Here is a 21,159-nt window from a genome sequence, read left to right as displayed (position 1 = left end):
TAGAGAGGGCAGAGCACAGGCTCTGACTTGAGGCAGACCTACCTTCGGATTCTGGTTGTGCCATTCATGAATCACATGGTATCAGGAAAGTCATTTAACCTCTTCCAGTCTCAGTATCCTCCTCTATAAAACGAGGATGCTATGAGGGTAAAATGAGCAAGTGCCTGCTTGCACAGACCTGACCCCCTTTAACACCAAACACATGTTCCCTGCTTCTGTTCTCCCTCTTCAAGCCAATAACTAGATTGAGTTGGCAAGATCTTTCACTGAATTGTCAGCCACATGGGTCACAGTGGTTGCTGGAAAACACACAGAGCCCTCCACGTGCAGCGGTGGTGTAGCCTGGGACCCCGTTTAATACAGAAAGCCCCTTCTGGAGCTGCCTGGGCATCCTGAAGGTTCAGGTGCCCCCCCCCCCCCCCCGCCCCCCAGTCAGCAGGATCTCTCAAGGCTGTATCTTCCCTTGGGATGGAAGTGTCCTTTGTCAGCTTGTTGCTGAACTACAACTACTTTAAAAGGAAGGATGGAGGCTGTGAATTTGAGATCAGATTTCAGAGCAGAGCCCAAAGGCGTCCAGTTATGTGTGAACACAGCATGAGAAATAACAATAGGGAGTGAGATATGCTAAGAGTGTTATACATGAATTTACATTCAATAAAAAACCCTTCCAGCTATAATTATCACATTTTTGCTAATATTGAGATTCTAGATGTCAGACTTAATATTTGAGTAAACTAATTAAAGAATGTTTTTTTCTAGGCTTGACAAATAATCTTTTTTATTGAAACTTTTCAAATTTTTTTTTTCTTTTTTTGCTAAAACTGATGAATCTACATGACCTGCACTTGGGGACAGAACCCCAGGAGCATCTCACCTTTTTGATTCCCCCCCTCCCCCATTCCCAGTTCTGTTTTGTGTTCTTTTGTTGAGGGCACTATTTTCAGACAGTGTTAATGTGTCTTTTTTCATGCACTTGCCAAATAGTTCTAGGTGGAATTGTCTTTTAAGATTTCCTCTTTGGCTGTGACACATTCAGAATCAAATTGTTGTGCTCAGTAGGGCCATTGTCACATTATAACAGGGAAAATGCTTCATCATGTGTTATAGAGCAAGATGGAATCTTCGCTAAGGAGCTCAGGGATCAAAGCAGAGGGAAAAGATTAATTTTTATGCATCAAGTCATTATAGAGAGAGAAGGAGACATTAAGATTGCCAGAGAGGTGATTTTCTCATCTAATAGCAACACAGAGACTGTGTTGGGAGGACCATTGGCTCTGTTCTCAGATTTGTTTTTTACCTTTAAAGTGCTCGGATCTAGGTCATAAGCTTGTTTACACATATTTCAGGTTTTATAAAGGGCCTCCCTTAGAAAAAGATAGCACTTCCCCAGGATTTAGGTATATCTAAAAAAAAAAAAATTGTTTTTACTCCATAAAAATTCATAGCTATATTTCAGATAATTTTGAAAAAGAAAATAGAAAAGGCAAAGAAATCCCTTTTTACCATATAATCCTAATTCAGCAACTCTGGTGATGTGTTTCCTTTTCATCTTTTAAATGATGCTACTATTTAAGGTGCTTGCAAACATATATCTGTGATTTTATAGCCTGTTTCTTTTATTCACCTAATAATATACGATACATGATTTTCCGCTCCCTAGCATAGATTCTCTCAAGTACATGTGCCCAGTTTATTAAGTTCTTCTATTATTAGACATTTGGGTAGCTTCCTTTTTTCTACCCTAAAAAATATACTTGCACACCACGATTTTGCTGTATATTTATTTATATTCCTAGAATAAATTTCCCAAAGTAGAATTTCTTCATCAAAGATTGTAAATATTAAGATTTTTATGTAAACTGGAAAATTGCTTTCTAAAAGAATTATACCAATGGAATGCCCTGTCATTATATCAGATGCCATTTTAGTTCATTTGTACCTTTTGCACTTTGAGGAATAGATGATCATTTTCATATTTTGCTTAAATTTTTTGATAAATCAAGCATCATATGTGGCAGCAATTATTACTGATAATTACCCTCAAGAAATAAACACTAACATTTAAGGACAAAACATTAGTATGGGAAAGTGTAAGAACAGTATGGAGTGAAGAAAGGGGTAGATTTGGGAGTCAAGCTGCCTGGGCTTAGAACTGGGCTGTACCGCTTACCAGCTAAGTGATCTTAGGTGAGAATTTCTCAACCTCAGCAGTATCGACATTTGGGGCTGATAATTTTTTGCTGTGGGGAGCTGTCCTATACATTGTAGGCTGTTTAACAGTGTTTAACGGGCTATCCCTGGCCTCTACCCACCTTCTCCCCACATTGCCAACTGTTCCTTGGGGAAGGCGCCTCTCCACCTTTAAGAATCTTTGTCTTTGGCAAATTACCAAACCTTCAGTGCTCAGTTTCTGTATATATGGCGATAAAAATAATGCTCACGTCCAGGAGCTATTGGGAAGGCTAAGCGGCTTTGTCCCTGTAGAGCCTGGGGAACCGGGGCTGCCACACACCAGGTGCTTGGTCAGTATCAGCTATTGTTAATGTTGAATTCTTGAGACTGCTCTTAAGCAAAATGCTTGTTTGTTACTTTTACTATAAAAATGATTGTATGATTTGAAAATTTTAGGAAGGTATCAGAAGCTAACAGGGATCTCTTGTAACCCTAATAGCCTGGGACAACCCTATTAACATTGAGGTATATTTTCTTCTTATGAATGTAGAAGAGTTACTGGCACATTATAGTTGCTCAATAAATGTGTTGGATGAATATGAAACATGAGATGAGGTTATATGTACCATCCTATTTTTCTCCCTTACCACTGCATTGTGACTTTTTGCCTGTATGTTTGGAAATTCTTTGAAAAGATGTTTGACATGTATAATATCAACTCTATGACTGCTCGCTCATTTAACTATAATTTTTGGCATGTACATGATGTTAATTTTTTATAAATAATATTTTTTCTAACTTATGAAAAATTTCAAACATGTATAAAAGATGAAAGAATAGTAGTGTACACCCACACTTTAAATGTTTTTTAAACATTGTGCTGTATTCTCTCTTTTTATTTGTGTGTGTGCATGTGTGTGTGTGTGTGTGTGTCTGCATAGATATAGATGCGTATATTGAGTATTTTTTACTGTTTTATGCCACTATTTAAAAGTAAATTGCAAACATCATAACATTTCACTCTTAAAGACTTTAGCATGCCTCTCCCAAGAATAAAGACATTCTCCTGCATAACCATAAAATACAGAATTTGTCTGATTGTTCCCTTATAGTGTCCTTTAACTTGTTCCTGCAGCCTCTGGATTTCCTGTAAACTGAAGTTAGGTCTAAAGTCTTAATTAGATTTAGATAAACACTTTTGGCAAGAATATTTCATGAGTAATTGCATCATCTGGAGGATATAACATAAGGTTGTCCCATGATCACTCATGTGAAGTTTGGTTACTCGGTTCAGGTGATGACCACTGGATTCCTTTCCTTAGGTACGTTTTTCCTTTTGCAATTAGTACATTTTCTACAGGGTACTCATTTGATATCATATGACTACTCTGTTCCCCAACAACTTTTCACCTAATGGTATTTAGCATCATTAGTGATTCTTGCCTAAACCAATTATTTTATTGGGAGCTTCAACTGGTAACTTTTGTAATTCTCTTATTTCACTTAAATAGCTGATATTCTTCTGGGAAGGAAAGTTTTCCAAATGGAGGGTAAATGCTTCTTATGTTCTAAGTACTAATTTAAAGAATGAGATAAATGAGTTTTGCTTATTTTTCTCTCATTTTCTTTTTCTTTTTCTTTTTTTTGTATTACCATAGACTCACAGTTTTCTTTAGCGCTGTGCAGTCAATTATAATAATTTTCTGATACTCAGGTTTTCTACTGGGCACCCCTCCAAGGTGACTTCTGTATCTTTCAGCATCCATGTCTTTTGGTAGTCTTTGGGTTTCCTCCTTTTTTGACTCGTGTTCCAAGCTTACTTTTATATTTTCTGCCTCAAAAACCTGGAATCGACCTTTTACCCATGAAGCCTTGATTCGTTTTAGTCAAGAATGACATAAGTAATCTTTTAATGAATACTTTTGCAGATGAGGTTTTTACCAGAATTGCTAGATTTGAAATTATTTTGACAAAGATTGTGAACTATTTAATGCCTTTAATATACTTGCCAAATTGCTGTACAGCAGTTAGTAATCATCAGCATTCCTTGTAACGATTGAGAAATGTCGATCTCAGTGCATTCACACTGAAATTAACTTTTTTGTATGATGAGTAACTCTATTACAAGTAAGATTGAACAGCTCAGTTTTATGGATGTTTATAAGTTTCTTAGTTTTCTATTGTGGTATTTATTTTAAAGTTTAAAAAATACCTCAGAGACTAAGCCTCTGTCTACTGTGCCTTGTTGCAAATCATTTTTCTAGGGTGTTTTTGTGTTTCCTTGGCTGTCAGAGTTTTAAATTTCTAAGTGGTCATATTTATTTACATCTTTCTTGATGATTTCATCCATTTCTCTAGTGCTTAGGCATTCCTTGTCCAAACTAAGAAAAGTTAAATGTTTCTATATACTTTCCTCCTGCTTAAAAAATGTAAACAAACCTAACCTTTTAATGTTTATGCTTAGTTTTCAAACCATGTGGAATGTATTTAGTGCTATAGTTTGAAGTGAGAATCTAACTTAATTTTTTCACGCAAAGCCAATTTTCCTCATGCCACAGAAGGGATAATCTATCACTTTCTCCCTGGTGTGTAACTGTCTTCGTCATATATGTAGTTCACTAGATGGATGGATGGATGGAGAGAGAGAGAGATAGAGATATCAATGTCAATTTTTGCACCAGTACCATACTTTTTAAAATTATTGATGCTTTTAGGTACATGTGAAAATACAAGGCCCTTCTGTCTTAACTATTCTTTTACCTTTTTTTTCTTCAAGATGAACTTTGGAATAATTTTGTCATTTTCAGAAAATAGTTCATTACATTTAAATAACTTCTCATTTTCTAGATAGAACTTTAGGATTTCGTAATAACACCAACAATTGCTTTGGGACAAGGTAACTGCAATAATGTGAAAGCATTCGAAGTTGTGATGGCCCTCTGAGATGGAGCTTGGTCAGTGTTGGGTGGGCTTCGTAGCATTTAGGTCTTAAACTACTAATGGTGAAAACAAATGTCCCCTATTTATGGCTTAAAAGGATCGGCGTGGTTGCTGCAACCATAGTTTCTAATCCAAAAGTTGAGACGCCTGGTGTGGCAGGTGGAATGATATTTATGGGAATAAAGGGAGATATTATAAATTTGAGCTGTCTGGAAACTTTGAGATCTGTATAGCCATTGGTCCTTCAGCCACTAGATTCAGACATTCATTTGGGGGTTGTATGTTCCAATCCAAGGGGTGTTTTTCTTTCCTATTAATATAGGTTAAACTGTCCAAGATACACTTTACATGGAAAAAGCCCTCATGGGCTAAGTCTCTGAATATCAAGCTATGTAGTAGCTCAGATCCTTACAGTATGATCAGTATAATACACTGGTGAAAAGTATGTTCTCTGGCATCAGACAGACATTGGTTTTGATCTTCACTCTGCCTCTTCCCAGCAGTGTGACCTTGGATAGTAATAGTATACCTAGGGGGAGGAGAAAAGGATAAATTAGGAGTTTGGGATTAGCAGATACAAACTATTATATATAAAACAGGTAAACAACAATGTCCTACTGTATAGCACAGGGAACTATATTCAATATCCTGTGATAAACCATAATGGAAAAGAATATATAAAAGAATGTATATATACGTGTAACAGAATCACTATACAGCAGAAATTAACATGATATATTTACTCAGCATCTACTATGTGTTGGCAACTGAGCATATAGTAGACAACAAAGCATATATTTTTAAAAATCCTACCCTCATGGGACTTACTTTAATAGGAAGAGACAAAAAAGACAAATAAGCAAAATAGTATGTCAAATGAAGGTAGGTGCTATGAAAAGCATTAATCAGGCTAGATCCCACTTGAAGGGTCAATTCTAGGGTAGGAGGGTTCCAATAGCCAGATGAGAAGGGAGTGTTTCTCCAAGGGACCTTGAGTCATGGAGCTGAAAAGGAGACCTAGAATCATTGCTGGGAGGAGTTATTGCACTGTGTGTCAGGTCCAAAGAGTAAGGAGAGAAAAGGAACAGGGAAGGAAGAACCAAGTTGGGAGCTGAGGTGCTGGGAGGCAGGACTGGGTCAAGTGCAAGGAACTGGTCTACAAGACTGGATCAGAGCTCAGTTCAGGAAGGATGAGCATGGGAACTCTGAGCTCCATGGTGTAAGCTATAGGGCACTCCCAGTGAGCTCAAGAAGTCATACAGGCCTGGCAAAATCGATGACCAGTCCTTGCTTCTAGATCCTTGACTAAGACACGTTCTAGAAGTCCTCTTCATGACACACATTTCATCTTATGACCTCACTTGCTACTATTTCTTCACATGGGAGAATGCCACAGAAATGATTTTAAAGTAACTTTTAAATTTACTTATGAATGTAAAGTGGGTTTACTGCCCCAGAAGCACAGAGACCCCAGCAGGATGAGGGTGACACAGTTTGAAGTCCTGGCTCAGAGGCTGTTGGGTGTCCAGAGTCTCTCTGCCTCTGCTTAGCTCCTTCTTGTCCCCTGATGCATGCTGGGGGCAGACAGCACCACTTCTGCCAGCTTCGAGGCTTTCCCCTCTTTCAGGGAAGCAGAGGAAACCAAAAGGTAGAATCCCACAGAGGGTAGCTTCCGCCTGATACCGCTGGGGATGTCTGGAGTGTGAGTTGTCCCAGCCTGAGGCAGGAGAGCTGAAGCTTTCACACCTTTCTGTCTGTCAGTCCTTGGCTTAAAAACTGCCCAAGAAGGGCCTCAGTACTTGGGCAATGCCAGCTTTCAGGTGTGGAGCAAAGCAGACTAAGGGCAGTCTCCCCAGAGTAGCTGCAAGTGAATACCTAACAGCCTGAAGAGGATCTCTCTCCTTTTCTCTTTCCTTGTCCCCTTTCCCTTTCTCTCCCTCTCCCTCTCTGTCTCTCTGTCTCTGTCTCACTCACAGTAAAAAGGAATCTGAGACATTCTGGTCAGAGCCACCAACATCTTCTACTGCCATGGGCTTCTGCTTAATATTTGGGGTCTTTTTTGGTTGCCGTTTTGATCATTCAGATAACATGCGGCCATGCTTGAGAACCATTGGAATTTTGGGGAAATGGTTCTCAGATGTACATTAGCTGAAGCGGCCTATTAAAATTCCTTGGGAGCATTTGTTTCCTTCCAGTTTTACTGACCTATAGCACTGTATAAGTTTAAAGTGTATAGCATAATGACTTTACTTCTTCTGCCTCTTGAATGTTCGGATTCAAGAATTTCCACTGTGAAAACAAAAAAGCACAATTTTAAAACCACTGCAGCAGGTGGAAAAATATTGAATGGAATGTGTTTGGGTTTAAATACTTCCCTTCCATCTTCTGCAAGGGGACGTGCGAGGTCTTTGAGCGGAGGTGGGGATCCTGTTAACGGACAACTCAGATAAACAGGTTGGTCTTGGACAAGGAGCAGTCACTGTGGGCATCATCCATGGAAACAATTAAGAGTTGACTATTTTAATTAACAGGTGATTCTGTATAAATTAAAACACCCTCCTTTTTTTACGTGAAGAAACCCCAATATTCTTAGTGATACTTTTCACATGTGCCTCTTTCCTTCTGTCTCTGATGGGTGGAATGAGCAGAAGGTACTGGCAGAAAATAGGCCTATAGAGTAGAATAGGCAGGCCCTGCCTTGGTGATAAACTCCCTGGTTATCCCTATTTCATTTCATTCTTGTCTCTGTGATCCACTTCACTGGATGGATGGTTTCCATCCATCACGGGTGTCCAAACCCAAAAAACCTATAGCTTATGACCATTCATTCATTTAACAAAAGCCCGTAGTTGGGTCCCAGCGTGTGGACAACCAAGACTTTGCCCTGAAGCCGTTGACTCAAAAAGGTTCTGCCCAGAAACATGTGTGTCTATATCAGGGATTGCTCTAGTCTGTTTAGTATTTGGATTTCCTTTTGAATGGTGCCTATGAGCACCACTATGTTAGGTACTTTGTGATGGATGAAACAAGCATCCAGATTGAAATAACAATCCCCATCCTTACAACCGTAGTTTAACTCTTCTAGGCATCTTCCTTTGTTTTGATTTCCAACCAAGATTCTTCCTCCATCTATTAAGTGATGGTCCTGTTCTACAGACCTGTTACAGGAAAAATGCACTATGAAATGCTGAATATCCACTTTATTTACAGACTTCCTACAGAAATCTCTCTGTGGGAGCCAATGATTTAGCTTGCTGACATATGATTCACAGCCTTTGTTAGACGTGATTAGGGACTGGATCATACTTTCACTTGAGATTTCTCTCACTAATAATTTGAGATGAGTTCATTTTTATTTCAGATTCCTGAGCAAACTGAACCTAATTTTGTCAAGGTGACTGGATATATCTGGGTGTGATGGCAAAAGAAGTTTAACCAGGAAGGTGAAATAATTTTATATATAGACATTAGAGTTTCTAAAAACAAGGAGAGAGGGAGATTAATTGGGATTAACACATCTCAAAATGACAAAATGCAGCTGTTGTTGACATCTGCAGAGCCAGCTGTTGGTACTCGACTCGACAACATCTCTTGCTATGCATGGAGAGCGATGTCTGTTCACTTCTGATGAAATAAGCGCACAGCATATGTGCTCAACAAGCGCATAAGTGTTGACTTGAGAGCAAAAGAAACATGATTTAACTAAAATGCAAGTCTTCTTTTTCTCTCAAAATAAGATACAACTTAATCTGTACTAGGGCTGAAACACATACAAATATGTTTGGGGAGTCCTGCCTCATTGGCTCCTATTGTTTTCTCATGCTTGAAACAGCTTTCCCCCTCCTCCCTGCCAGCTTTCAGCAGATTCTCGTCCACAGCTGAAAACTCAGACAGCCTTTAGTGTTTAACCCCTCATGAATTTGATCAGAACTGCACCTTTTGTGTCTAGAGTGCTTTTTCATTTACAGGACACTCTCAGATTTTCATTTTGGACTCTCATGGCACCTTTACGAGGAGACTTGTGTTGTCATCCCATTGTGCAAAGGAGGAAACTGAGACTCAGGGTGGGTAAGACAAGTTAGGTGACTTGCCCTTGGTTCACGAGGAAGTGGCAGAGCTGGGATAAGGACCCAGGGCTCTAATGCCCCTCTCCCTCACACCTGGGTATTGCATTTTGCTTGTACTACCTGGTATATCAATCTGTTGATTTTGTATTTCCCCCATGGACCTGTATGAAGACATAGGAGCAAGGAAATAAAAATAGCATATTTTGATACTTTCTTTACTCAGCACCACCTTATCTTGGGGAGCCTTGATTTTTTCAATTCTTCTTCCCAGAATTGACTGCCCTTAACATGACGGAAGAGACAGTTGTCTACATGAAAGAGTTTACACATCAGAAGGACCCTTCTGTTCAAACTATCCCTCATCCAAAGCCATTGCTTGAGAGTCTTCCGTTCTTTTAAAATGCACATATTCCTGGGCAAGGTGACACATTGATTTCATTTGATTTAAAGTGTTACTGATTCATTCAAAGGCACCCAGGCAGAGAGACCTAGGACAGACCAGAGGACCTGAGAGAATCCTGAGGGCAGTGAAAAAGAGTGAAAGATTCCAGCTGGCAGTTCTTGGGACTGAGAGCCCAGAAGCCAACACCCCAGCACATCTCCAGGCTGGAAGTTGTGAGAACCGGCCCCATCTCTGAAGATTCTAGAGGTGGGGAAAGGACGGGACTACTGGCAGGAGGAAGCCTAGGCTCCCTTGGATTTGTGCTCAGCGGCCTCCTGGTGGCTTGCCTTGGACTGCCAGCACATTTCAGCTGGGCTGCCTTTGGCAGGGCCAGGAGCACAGGTGGAGAGGGCCAGAACAGGTACTGCATGCTAAGTAGCTCTCAGAGGGTAACTTCTAGAGTGTTTCGGCTGTGGAAGCTAGAAGTGGCAAACTCCCTCTGTTTTTGTTTGACAAATCCCTGGGCTGCTTGTAGCATAAGGGCTGACCTGAACATAATGATCATTGAGTGTGAAGTCAGGAACTTTCAGGGAAGTTCTTGTTTCTTGTACTGGGAGAGAAAAGATCCTGGTAATAAGGAAATGATTTAAATAAGGTTTACATCGGGATCTGAGTCCTATCCTGTTCTTTTGTGGATTGCTGCCCTGAGGTGGAGGAATCTGGAGTTCCTAGCTTTATGATTAAAGCCTAGGAATGGGATGGTTTTGCTGCCAATTTTTCTACCCATGGAGTTAAATATTTTATATCTTCTAATTTTCTCTTGATTTGCAAGGGCGGGGGGAGGGGGAGAGAATTCACTGACCAATCTAGTAATGTTTTGTGACATTTTCTGTTTCCAAACAGAGCAATTTGAGTCTAGGGTAGTGTGTAATAGAGGCAAATGGTTCCAAAATAAAAGGCGAGAACCTCTAGGAAATTGCCTGCCATACTTCACATCACAAATTGAGAGTGTTTCTGACCTCTTGTATCACTTGCAACCAAGCTTATCTAGGTGAGTTTAGTTGACCTAAATTGCCAAGACTTGAGTAGTCGAGGGGTGACCCATAAGCTTCTGCCTTCCTTCATTTTCTGCTGTGATCTTGCACAGGGCCATAGCTGAGCCTTATTGGAGTGGATTTAGAAATTCTTATCTCCAGAGTTTCCTTCCATCAGAGGACGGAGAGAAGGAGGGAAGGAGGAAATCCCCTTGTGTAAGCAATTGCAGACACTCTAGAAACATGCAGCATTGTTGTAGAGATATCAGACCTTCCTCCCACAAACTATAATTGCTCATGACCCTGGCTTACTTATCTCTGATTTCCAAGTTAGGGAATGGCAAGGGTTCCAAGGCAGTGACCTCAATTCTCCAAATTTTCAGAACTATCCTGTTTTGGAGAAAGCTGGTTATTGAGGCAAGATGCTATTGAACAGAGGTAGACCATGTTTTCTTTGCCAGTAATTGGGGCTCCTTGTCATGGAACAGGGTATTTGAAATTTTACGTCCTGTGAATATCCAGGAAGTATGGGCCATAACTGTCAGATGTGATTCAATATATGTTAAAAAAAAAAAAAAAAAGAGAGAGAGAGTTCCATGTACTAACAGCCTTCTAAATACATCATACAGGTGTAATTCCATTTGGGATATTAGAACTTAACATGAAAAGCGAATCCATTTTAGTCTGACTTTGAAACTTTGAACACTCTCATCCAAGCCACCAGGTTCATTCCAGGAGGAGTGAGATGCTGGATGATAACGAAGGTCTTAAATAAGAAACAGATGTGATGTATTGACTGTCTTCTGTGTACTGCTCTCTGTGCTAGAGTTTTTCATGCATATCATTTAATCTTCAGAACAACCTTATGTGGTGTCTTGTTTTCTTCATCTTTTTTTTCTTTAATTGTGAAGGATACTGAAGTGGGTTTATAGATGAGGAAAGTGGAGTCTGGGGACAGTAAAGAATTTGCCCATAGTATCACAGTTAGTACATGGCAGTACAGTAAGTCCCCTACATGTGAGTGAGTTCCATTCCAAGAGTGCGTTCGCAAGTCCAATTTGTTCATAAGTCCAACAGAGTTAGCCTAGGTACCCAACTAACACAATTGGCTATATAGCACTGTACTGTAATAGGTTTATAATACTTTTCACACAAATAATACAGAAAAAACAAAGACACAAAAAATAAAACATTTTTAATCTTACACTACAGTACTTTTAAAAGTGCAGTAGTACAGTACAACAGCTGGCATCCAGGGGCTGGCATCGAGGGAACAGGCAAGAAGAGTTCCTGACTGGAGGAGGGAGAGGAGGTGGGAGGTGGTAGAGCTGAAGGATCGACAGCAATAGGAGATGGAGGGCAAGCTGCAACTTTACTCACACCTGATGCTGATGGCACAGGTTCTGGTTCCTTGCTGGGTTCAATTCTATCTACCCTCTTGAAAAACTGATCCAGTGATATCTGGGTAGTAGCTGTTTTTTTAAATAAATTTATTTATTTATTTATTGGCTGTGTTGGGTCTTCGTTGCTGCACATGGGCTTTCTCTAGTTGCGGTGAGCAGGGGCTACTCTTCGTTGTGGTGCACGGGCCCCTCATTGCCATGGCTTCTCTTGTTGTGGAGCATGGGCTCTAGGTCCATGGGCTTCCGTAGTTGCAGCATATGGCTCAATAGTTGTGGCTCACGGGTTCTAAAGCGCAAGCTCAGTAGTCGCAGCACATGGATTTAGGTGCTCCGCAGCATGTGGGATCTTCCCGGAGCAGGGATCGAATCTGTATCCCCTGCATTGGCAAGTGGATTCTTAACCACTGCGCCACCTAGGAAGCCCTGGGTAATAGCTCTCTTTTTCTTGTTGTAGATAACACGGTAGCACTGGATTGCATTCTGAGCAGCTGCTGCAACCTTTGTGTACTGTTCTACATTTGGGTCCTGTGCCTCAAAAACCAACAGTGCCTCCTCAAATAAAGAAAATCCCCTTGCCACTTCCTGCATCATGAATCTCTTCGGTTCTTTGGTTCTTCTTCCTCTTGTCTCTCTTCATCCTTTCTCTGGGCCTCCCATCTCATCAGATCTTCATTAGTAAGCTCCTTCTGTTGCACAGCAAGTTCACTGAAGTTGTCCTCTTGCAGATCTAGCTCCAGCTTCTCTCTGAGGGTCACTAAGTCACTGAAGACCTCTTTGGACTCCTCATCCACCTTCTCAAATCCACAGAAATTATGAATAAACTGCAGGCAAAGGTTCCTCCAAATCCCATTCATGGTGACGGCCGTAACCTCACGCAAAGCAAAGTCAATGTTTTTTATGGCCTTGTAGATGTTACAGTCCTTCCAAAATTGTTGCAAGCTTGTTCCTGATTTGTCAGTCGCCTTTACTACCTGACAAAAAGTGTGACATAAATAATACTTCTTGAAAGTCGCTATAACTCCCTGGTCTACAGGTTAGATGAGCAATGTAATATTGGGTGGCAGATACACTACTTTGACGTTGGGATGAAAGTTGTCCGTGAATGGGGGGTGGCCCAGAGCATTCTTGAGCAGCAAAAGAATGTTGAATGGGACTTTCTCCTCCAATCAATATTTCTCTACCTCTGGGTTAAAGTGGTGGAAAAACCAGTCCTGGAAAATGGCCAGGCTTTGGGGTTACTCTTCCACACAACAGGAAGAGAGGCCCTGGCTATGTTCTTAAGGGCTCTTGGGGTCTCTGAATGATAAACTCAGAGAGGCTTCAGCTTCATATCGTTGGAAGCATTGCCACCAAACAACAGTTAGCCTATCCTTTATCCTATCGCTTTATAGCCTGGCCTCAGCTTTTCCTCCTTACTGATGTAACTGTGGTCTGGCATCCTCTTCCAGTACAGTCCTGTCTCATCCACATTAAAAACCTTCTCAGGTAAATACACACCTTTATCAGTAATTTCTCGAAGCGTTTCAGGAAATTCCTAGGCAGCTACCATATCTGCACTCGCTGCCCTCACCATTTACTTTTACATTGTGAAGATCGGCTCTAGTCTTGAACTGATGAAAGCTGCCATGGCTGGCATTAAAAGATGCGCCCTCTGATTCTTTGCCATGTTTCTTCAAGTCTTCGTAAAGGCTTTTAGCTTTCTCTTGAATCAGCATTAAGCTGAGCTGGACTCGACACTGATGGTGATCCTGCATCCACACACTGAGAAGTCTCTCCATCTCCTCCATCACTTTTCCACGCTTCTTCAGTATCACTGTCGACATCATCAGCACGGCAGACTTCACATGTTCCATGATCTTGTCCTTGTTCTTTAGAATCATGCTGATGGTTGAACGATTCATGTTATAAGAATGAGCAACGTCTGCCATCTTTTTGCTTTGCTTCAATTATTTTCACTTTTGTTTCCAGTGTTATCATTTGGCGCTTGTCAGCAGTACCAGCTACATCACCGCTGCTTTTACGCTTGCTTCCAGACATCCTGGGCTTGAAACAAAGATACTGTACTGCTGTACTCTATATAGTACTGTACAGTAAAGTACGCAAAAGCACAACCACTTGTTGTGGATGCATGCACGTGACAGTGTACACCAGACACATGAACTGACTTACGTGATTGGACACACGAACGTATGTTCGCATCTTTGAAAGTTCACAACTTGAAGGTTTGTATGTGGGGACTTACTGTACCGGGATTTATCTGGGTCTGTCTGGATTGAGTCTGGGCAACCAACCACTAAACTCAGCTCTCTAAACAACAGTTTCTGATACAGTAAATGGGAGAGAAGAAGAAATGTATGTATTCCTCATGTATAGGATGGGGTCCAAGGAAAGATCGTCTCTCGTTAGAATTCAGCCAAGAATTTCATGGCAAATATTGAAACAATGAGTGTGAAATTTGTTCAGTATTCCAATAGCAAGTTTCCCAGTGAAGTCACTGTTCAAATATCTTCTTCCAAACGAATTGGAAGCTCTGTTGAAAGAAAGCCTCTTTGCTCCCACTGTTTCTGCTGGCAGCTCCCGGTGTGTTGGCCAAGAGGATGGCCCATTGAGGAAACTGCATGAGACTGAGAAGAAACAGAAGGTTTCTAGCACTCTCAAGGGTGCCGACTCCTCTCAAATTAGGCAAAACTTATTCTTGGTTCATAGCTCAGCTTCAGCACTGCCAAGTCCGAGGGAAGGTGGACTGGACTCCCTGGAGGCAGCTGGGAAATGACATCTTCGTTAATCTGTGTCCCTTCTGGCCACGTCCCACACCTGTTACCCTGGAGGGCATCGTGAGCAAAGCAGTGGGTGAATTAATTCATCTTAAGGCTGGCAATTGTCATGGCTAATTATGCACTTGGATCATGGGGGGCCAGGTGGATTCTCCTTCAGGTGGATTCCTAGATTACTGCCTCCTTTCATTCTAGCAGAATGAAACAGAGACCAGCTATAACCATCTCTTTCTCCTTTCCAATTTTCCCCTGTTGCTCTCCCTACATACTTCCACTGCTCATATTTTTTATTGGATGAGAGAAATTTTAAACTAGATTTGAAATCTGCAAAGAGAAGGATTTTACAGTTGACTAATATAAAGCTCATGGCTCCATGCCCAAAAGGGACTTGACTGCAATGGATACATGTTCTAGCCAGAGATGCTTGACTCCTAGAAACTTCTTTACAGACCACGGGGGCACTTGTTTGATTTTTTTTCCAGATCTGTGCATGCAGTCACCTGGAAGAGAGAATCTCCAGGTAACTCATGGGCTCATTGTGAAGATTAAATGAGCTACTACAAGCATGGATAAGAACAGTCCCAGCACATAAGAAGTGATGAGTCAAAGTTAGCTATTGTTAATGTCAACCACCCTATTTTCTTTAGTTTACTAATCAGGAAACTGAGGCCCAGAATTATAAAGTGACCTGCTCAAGATCACATAGCCAGTGGCAGGCTTGGAACTGGAGTCTCAGACTTGTGGTTCCTTTTACATGTTATTTGTAAATTCAACAACTGTTTATCAATTTCTTTATTCTGTGCCAGACACTGGCTGAGGATACCAAAGTGGAAAAGGCATGAAAAGACAGCAGAAAAACTCAGCAGGAGCTTCTTGTTTATGCAAAGGGGAAATACGACCCATCTATGTCATATGGGTGACAACCAGCTGAGGTCTAAAGGTGGTTATCAAGTTAAGTAAGCAGTTTTGAAATTTCACGGGGTAAAGTCAATAGTAGTAGCTCCTCATACCAACTTTTTAAAATTTACTGTTTAATATTAAATAATTTAAATTATTTCAACGTATATTGAATATTTATGCAATTCACCCCATGTTCCAGTATTGTTGTTTGAAGGGGATTGCACACACTGGTAGCATTTCTCCAGCCCACTCATCCCAGCAGTGATCCTTGTGGGAACTTACCATACATTAAGCACTGCTCCTCCCACGTCATTCATTTCATTTCTCTTTTTTTTCATCTTTATTGGAGTATATTGGAGTATAATTTACAATACTGTGTTAGTTTCTGCTGTACAACAAAGTGAATCAGCTATATGTATACATATATCCCGATATCTCCTCCCTCTTGAGCCTCCCTCCCACCCTCCCTATTCCACCCCTCTAGGTCCCCACAAAGCACTGAGCTGATCTCTCTGTGCTCTGCAGCAGCTTCCCACTAGCCATCTATTTTACACTTGGTGGTGTATATATGTCGATCATACTCTCTCACTTCATCCCAGCCTCCCCTTCCCCTGCTGTGTCTTCAAGTCCATTCTCTACACCTGCATCTCTACTCCTGCCCTGTCACTAGGTTCATCAGTACCATTTTTCTAGATTCCATATATATGCTTTAGCAAAGAGCATTTGTTTTTCTGATTTACTTCACTCTGTATGACAGACTCTAGGTCCATCCACCTCACTACAAATAACTCAATTTCATTCCCTTTTATGGCTGAGTAATATTCCATTATGTATATGTGCTACATCTAATGGACCTTTAGGTTGCTTCCATGTCCTGGCTACTGTAAATAATGCTGCAGTGAATGCTGTGGTACATGTATCTATTTGAATTATGTTTTTCTCTAGGTATATGCCCAGTAGTGGGATTGCTCATAGTTCTTTTTTTAGTTTTTTAAGGAACCTCCATACTGTTTTCCATAGTGGCTGTATCAATTTACATTCCCACCAATAGTGCAGGAGGGTTCCCTTTTCTCTGCATCCTCTCCAGCATTTATTGTTTCTAGATTTTTTGATGATGGCCATTCTGACTGGTGTGAGGTGATACCTTATTGTGGTTTTGATTTGCATTTCTCTAATGATTAGTGATGTTGAGCATCTTTTCATGTGTTTGTTGGCAATCTGTATGTCTTCCTTGGAAAAATGTCTGTTTAGGTCTCCTGCCCATTTTTGGACTGGGTTGTTTGTTTTTTTGATATTGAGCTGCATGAGCTGCTTGTATAATTTGGAGATTAATCATTTGTCTGTTGATTTGCTTGCAAACATTTTCTCCCATCCTGAGGGTTGTCTTCTTTTCTTGTTTATGGTTTCTTTTGCTGTGCAAAAACTTTTAAGTTTAATTAGATCCCATTTGTTTATTTTTGTTTTTATTTCCATTATTCTGGGAGGTGGGTCAAAAAGGATCTTACTATGGTTTATGTCATAGAGTGTTCTGCCTGTATTTTTCTCTAAGTATTATAGTGTATGGTCTTACACTTAGGTCTTTAATCCATTTTGAGTTTATTTTTGTGTGTGGTGTTAGGTAGTGGTCTAATTTCATTATTTTATATGTAGCTGTCCAGTTTGCTCAGCATCACTTATTAGAAGAGGCTGTCTTTTCTCCATTGTATGTTCTTGCCTCCTTTGTCATAAATTAGGTGACCATATGTGTGTGGGCTTATCTCTGGGCTTTCTATCCTGTACCATTGATCTATATTTCCTTTTTTGTGCCAATACCATACTGTCTTGATTACTGTAGCTTTGTAGTATAGTCTGAAGTTGGGGAGCCTGATTCCTCCAGCTCCATTTTTCTTTCTCAAGATTGCTTTGGCAATTCAGGGTCTTTCGTGTTTCCATACAAATTGTAAAATTTTTTGTTCTAATTGTGTGAAGAATGCCATTGGTAATTTAATAGGGATTGCATTGAATCTGTAGATTGCTTTGGGTAGTATAGTCATTTTCACAATACTGATTCTTCCAATCCAAGGACATGGTATATTTCTTCATCTGTTTATGTTATCTTTGATTTCTTTCATCAGTGTTTTATAGTTTTCTGAGTACAAGTCTTTTGTCACCTTAGGTAGGTTTATGCCTAGGTATTTTACTTTTTGTTGCAATGGTAAATAAGATTGTTTCCTTAATTTCTCTTTCTGATTTTTTGTTGTTAGTGTATAGGAATGCAAGAAATTTCTGTGCACTAATTTTGTGTCCTGCAACTTTACCAAATTCACTGATGAGCTCTAGTAGTTTTCTGGTGGCATATTTAGGATTTTCTATTTATAGTATCATGTCATCTGCAAACAATGACAATTTCATTTCATTTCTCAAGATCCCCCCCAAGAGGCTATTGGGAGCCAGCTTTGTGTTCTGGATTAGCTTCTTTTCCTCCCTCCCTCATTTCCTCTCTCCTTTCTTTTTCACACTCTCTCTCCTTCTTTCATCCTTTCTATGATTAAGAGCTCCTTTTAAAGAACAAGGACCTCAAATAATCAGAATCACCTTAGAAACAGGATTATACATTTCATCAAACAAGACTATCCAGGTGTCAATCTGAAAATCAAAATTTCCCTAAAATAGTGACAAGAAAACTTTGGGGAGGTACCGGACAGGTCAAGATGTTTGTACTTGCTGTCCTTTCTTTGGAAAGTGGCAGTAGTTCCCCTGGCATGTGTCTCTCATGGGGTACCCTCTAGACAACTAGGAAAGATGTCATCTGAAATTAAGGACATGAAAAAAGTGTTCCTGCCATGAATAGGGGAGGGAAGATTGAATTATAAAGATGGGGAAGTGATTGGTAGAACAGGTTGTGCCTGGCTGAGATGAGCATGTTTCTCCAACTTCCTCCACCCTCTGCTGTGAGCTTGCACAGGGCCTTAGCTCTGCCTGGATTTAGAAATTCTTTTCTGAAGAGTTTATATTCATCAGGATGAATTGATATAAGTAGTTTAATGAGAAGATGTTTACAGGGAGACCAGTCTTCCTTCATTCATTCAGCATGTATTGGGTGCTATGGGTCAGCAGGTGTTAGGAGCAGCCTATGGCCCTATTAAGGGGATGTCCCTCAGGGGTAAACACAGGTAAAGAAGAGGCTGCAGCCCCATCAGCTTGTCTGATCCAACTCTGCATGTGCACTGTGGGTGCCTTACCACATTTCTTACCTATGACATCATGAGGACATCCACACACCGCTGATGCTTGCTCCTAACAACTTGATCCATCTTCCTGAGCCTTGGTTACCCATACAGTGTTTTGATGATCAAATGAGCTAACATAGGTGAAAAGCGTTTTGTGAGTTGGGAGGAGGCCTCTGTGTACAGGAAAGCATGCTGCATTGTGTGAATGATGGTGTTTCCAGTGTGGGAAATGGAGGGTATGATAATGACAACACAAGGCATATGAGCTCATTTCAGCTTCACCTGTTTATATATTTTAGGTGAAAGTGATAGATGGATAACTCTTTGCATGTGTGGGCAGAGTTTGTGAAAGTGCAAGGAAAGGGAAGTTTGGATGTGGCTGTGAAAGTAACATGTGCCCACTCTCCCAGCCCCTCAATCATGTCAGGTTAAACCTGTAAAAATCAGCTGCCATGCTTGTAAGGAGAAGCATTTGCTTCTCTCTATTCTTGTATGTTTCAAATGGAGATCTGTGTTTTTAGGAGTATATGTGTCTATTTCTGCAGTTCTGCCCATCGCTTAATGAGAATAGCTTGGCAAGGAGAGGAAGGAGCTGGCAGTACCACCAGAACATGAGACTTCCTCCCCTGGTGCCTCTGGCCCCAGGTTCTCCTTCTATATGGGCACCTCATGCCAGAGCATGCATGGCAAGAAAGGAACAGTGGGGTCAGGGCTTGGAGACTTGTTAGTTCCACCAACAGGTATTCAGTGCCCGTCCCACCCCAGCCATTGTGCTAAATGCTGAAGATGCCAAGAGGAAGCTCTGAGAACAGACCTGGGGAGACAGGGCACTTAAACTGATCATTTCAAAATAATGCAGAATGCATTATGCAAAAGTATGTGTGCAGGATCCTTCATGGGAGGTGGTTTTCTAGAAGGGGGACACCTGAACTGGGTCTTAAAGGACTATGGGGACTGGGGGGCTGGTTGAAAGGAGCAGAAGGTCAATTTGGTTGGAGGACTAGGGTGAACAAAGACACTGAGGAAGGAAATGTGAGGGAGGTGCAGGCAGAGGAACCCGTACCTGGAGTTTGATGTTTCTGTTGCTTAAGTTCAAAGCCTGGGGAGGTTAGTGAGAGACAAGGTGAACTGTCTAGGAATGGTAGGAGGGAATATGCAAATATCCAAGGACTTTTAGCCAAAGTAAGGACAACCAGGTTGTGAAGATCTAAATAAGCATGCAGATAGCATGCGGAAAGTTTACAAGGGCGTCTGCACTGGTAAATGCTGGTTCTGGAGCAGGAGCTGTTGCTCTGTGTGCTTTTTATGTTATGTGTGTAGTGTGGGATATAAACAAGAAGCCAAAGGGTGGATGCTGTCCCAGGTTACGGCAGGGCTGGACATTGGGCTAAGCAAACTGAAACCTGCCTGGTGTGTGCTCAAAAACACTGTCATTGAATGTGCCTAAGCCCCTTTCAACCTGGCATGTGTGTTTGCTTAATAACAAATTTCATATTTACTAACAGAATCCAGTAAAACTGTGATGAATGAGAGTCTTTTAAGATAATCTTTTTCTCTCGACAAAAATATAAAAATGATTATTCTTAGAAAATTTGGATTATGCAGACAAATTTGAGAAATATTTAATTGTGTTATTAAATGATAATCATTGGTATTATTTTATATATAGCATGGATTTTTATTTTATTTTTTATTTTTTTTGGCTGCATTGGATCTTCATTGCTGCGCGTGGGCTTTCTCTGTGCAGGGGATACTCTTCGTGTGTGGGCTTCTCATTGCGGTGGCTTCTTGTTGCAGAGCACAGGCTCTAGGCATGAGGGCTTCAGTAGCTGCAGCACATGGGCTCAGTAGTTGTGGCACGCAGGCCCTAGAGCATGCGGGCTTCAGTAGTTGTGGCATATTTTCCGTTTTTAAACTTACTGGTATAGGGCGAATGTTCTTTCACACGGAGAAGGTGGGCGCACTCGTTACTAATTTGTTACCTCAAATTCACCTGTCATTGCGCTGCTTGGCAATACTGAAGCTGGGCCCTGGCGATACTTCTCCTTTGCCAGCAGGCGGGTATTAGACTTTGTTAGTAGAGGATGCTAGAGAGCTGCTTGCGGGCTAAACAGGAAGAATGCATTTCCCTTCCTCTTCCTGGCCTTGGGTCAAGCAGGTCAGTGTGGAGGGGGCCCGGTGGTGCCCATCTCAGCATCCTGGGTGGACCAGCTCCACCAGCCTGCCGTTCCAGCAAGTCTTCCCAGTACGCAGGGACCATTGCTATGCGCCAGCTTGC

This window comes from Hippopotamus amphibius, chromosome 2 (genome assembly GCF_030028045.1).
Source record: "Hippopotamus amphibius kiboko isolate mHipAmp2 chromosome 2, mHipAmp2.hap2, whole genome shotgun sequence".
Lineage (NCBI taxonomy): Eukaryota > Metazoa > Chordata > Mammalia > Artiodactyla > Hippopotamidae > Hippopotamus > Hippopotamus amphibius.
Note: the sequence above shows the minus strand (reverse complement) of the source record.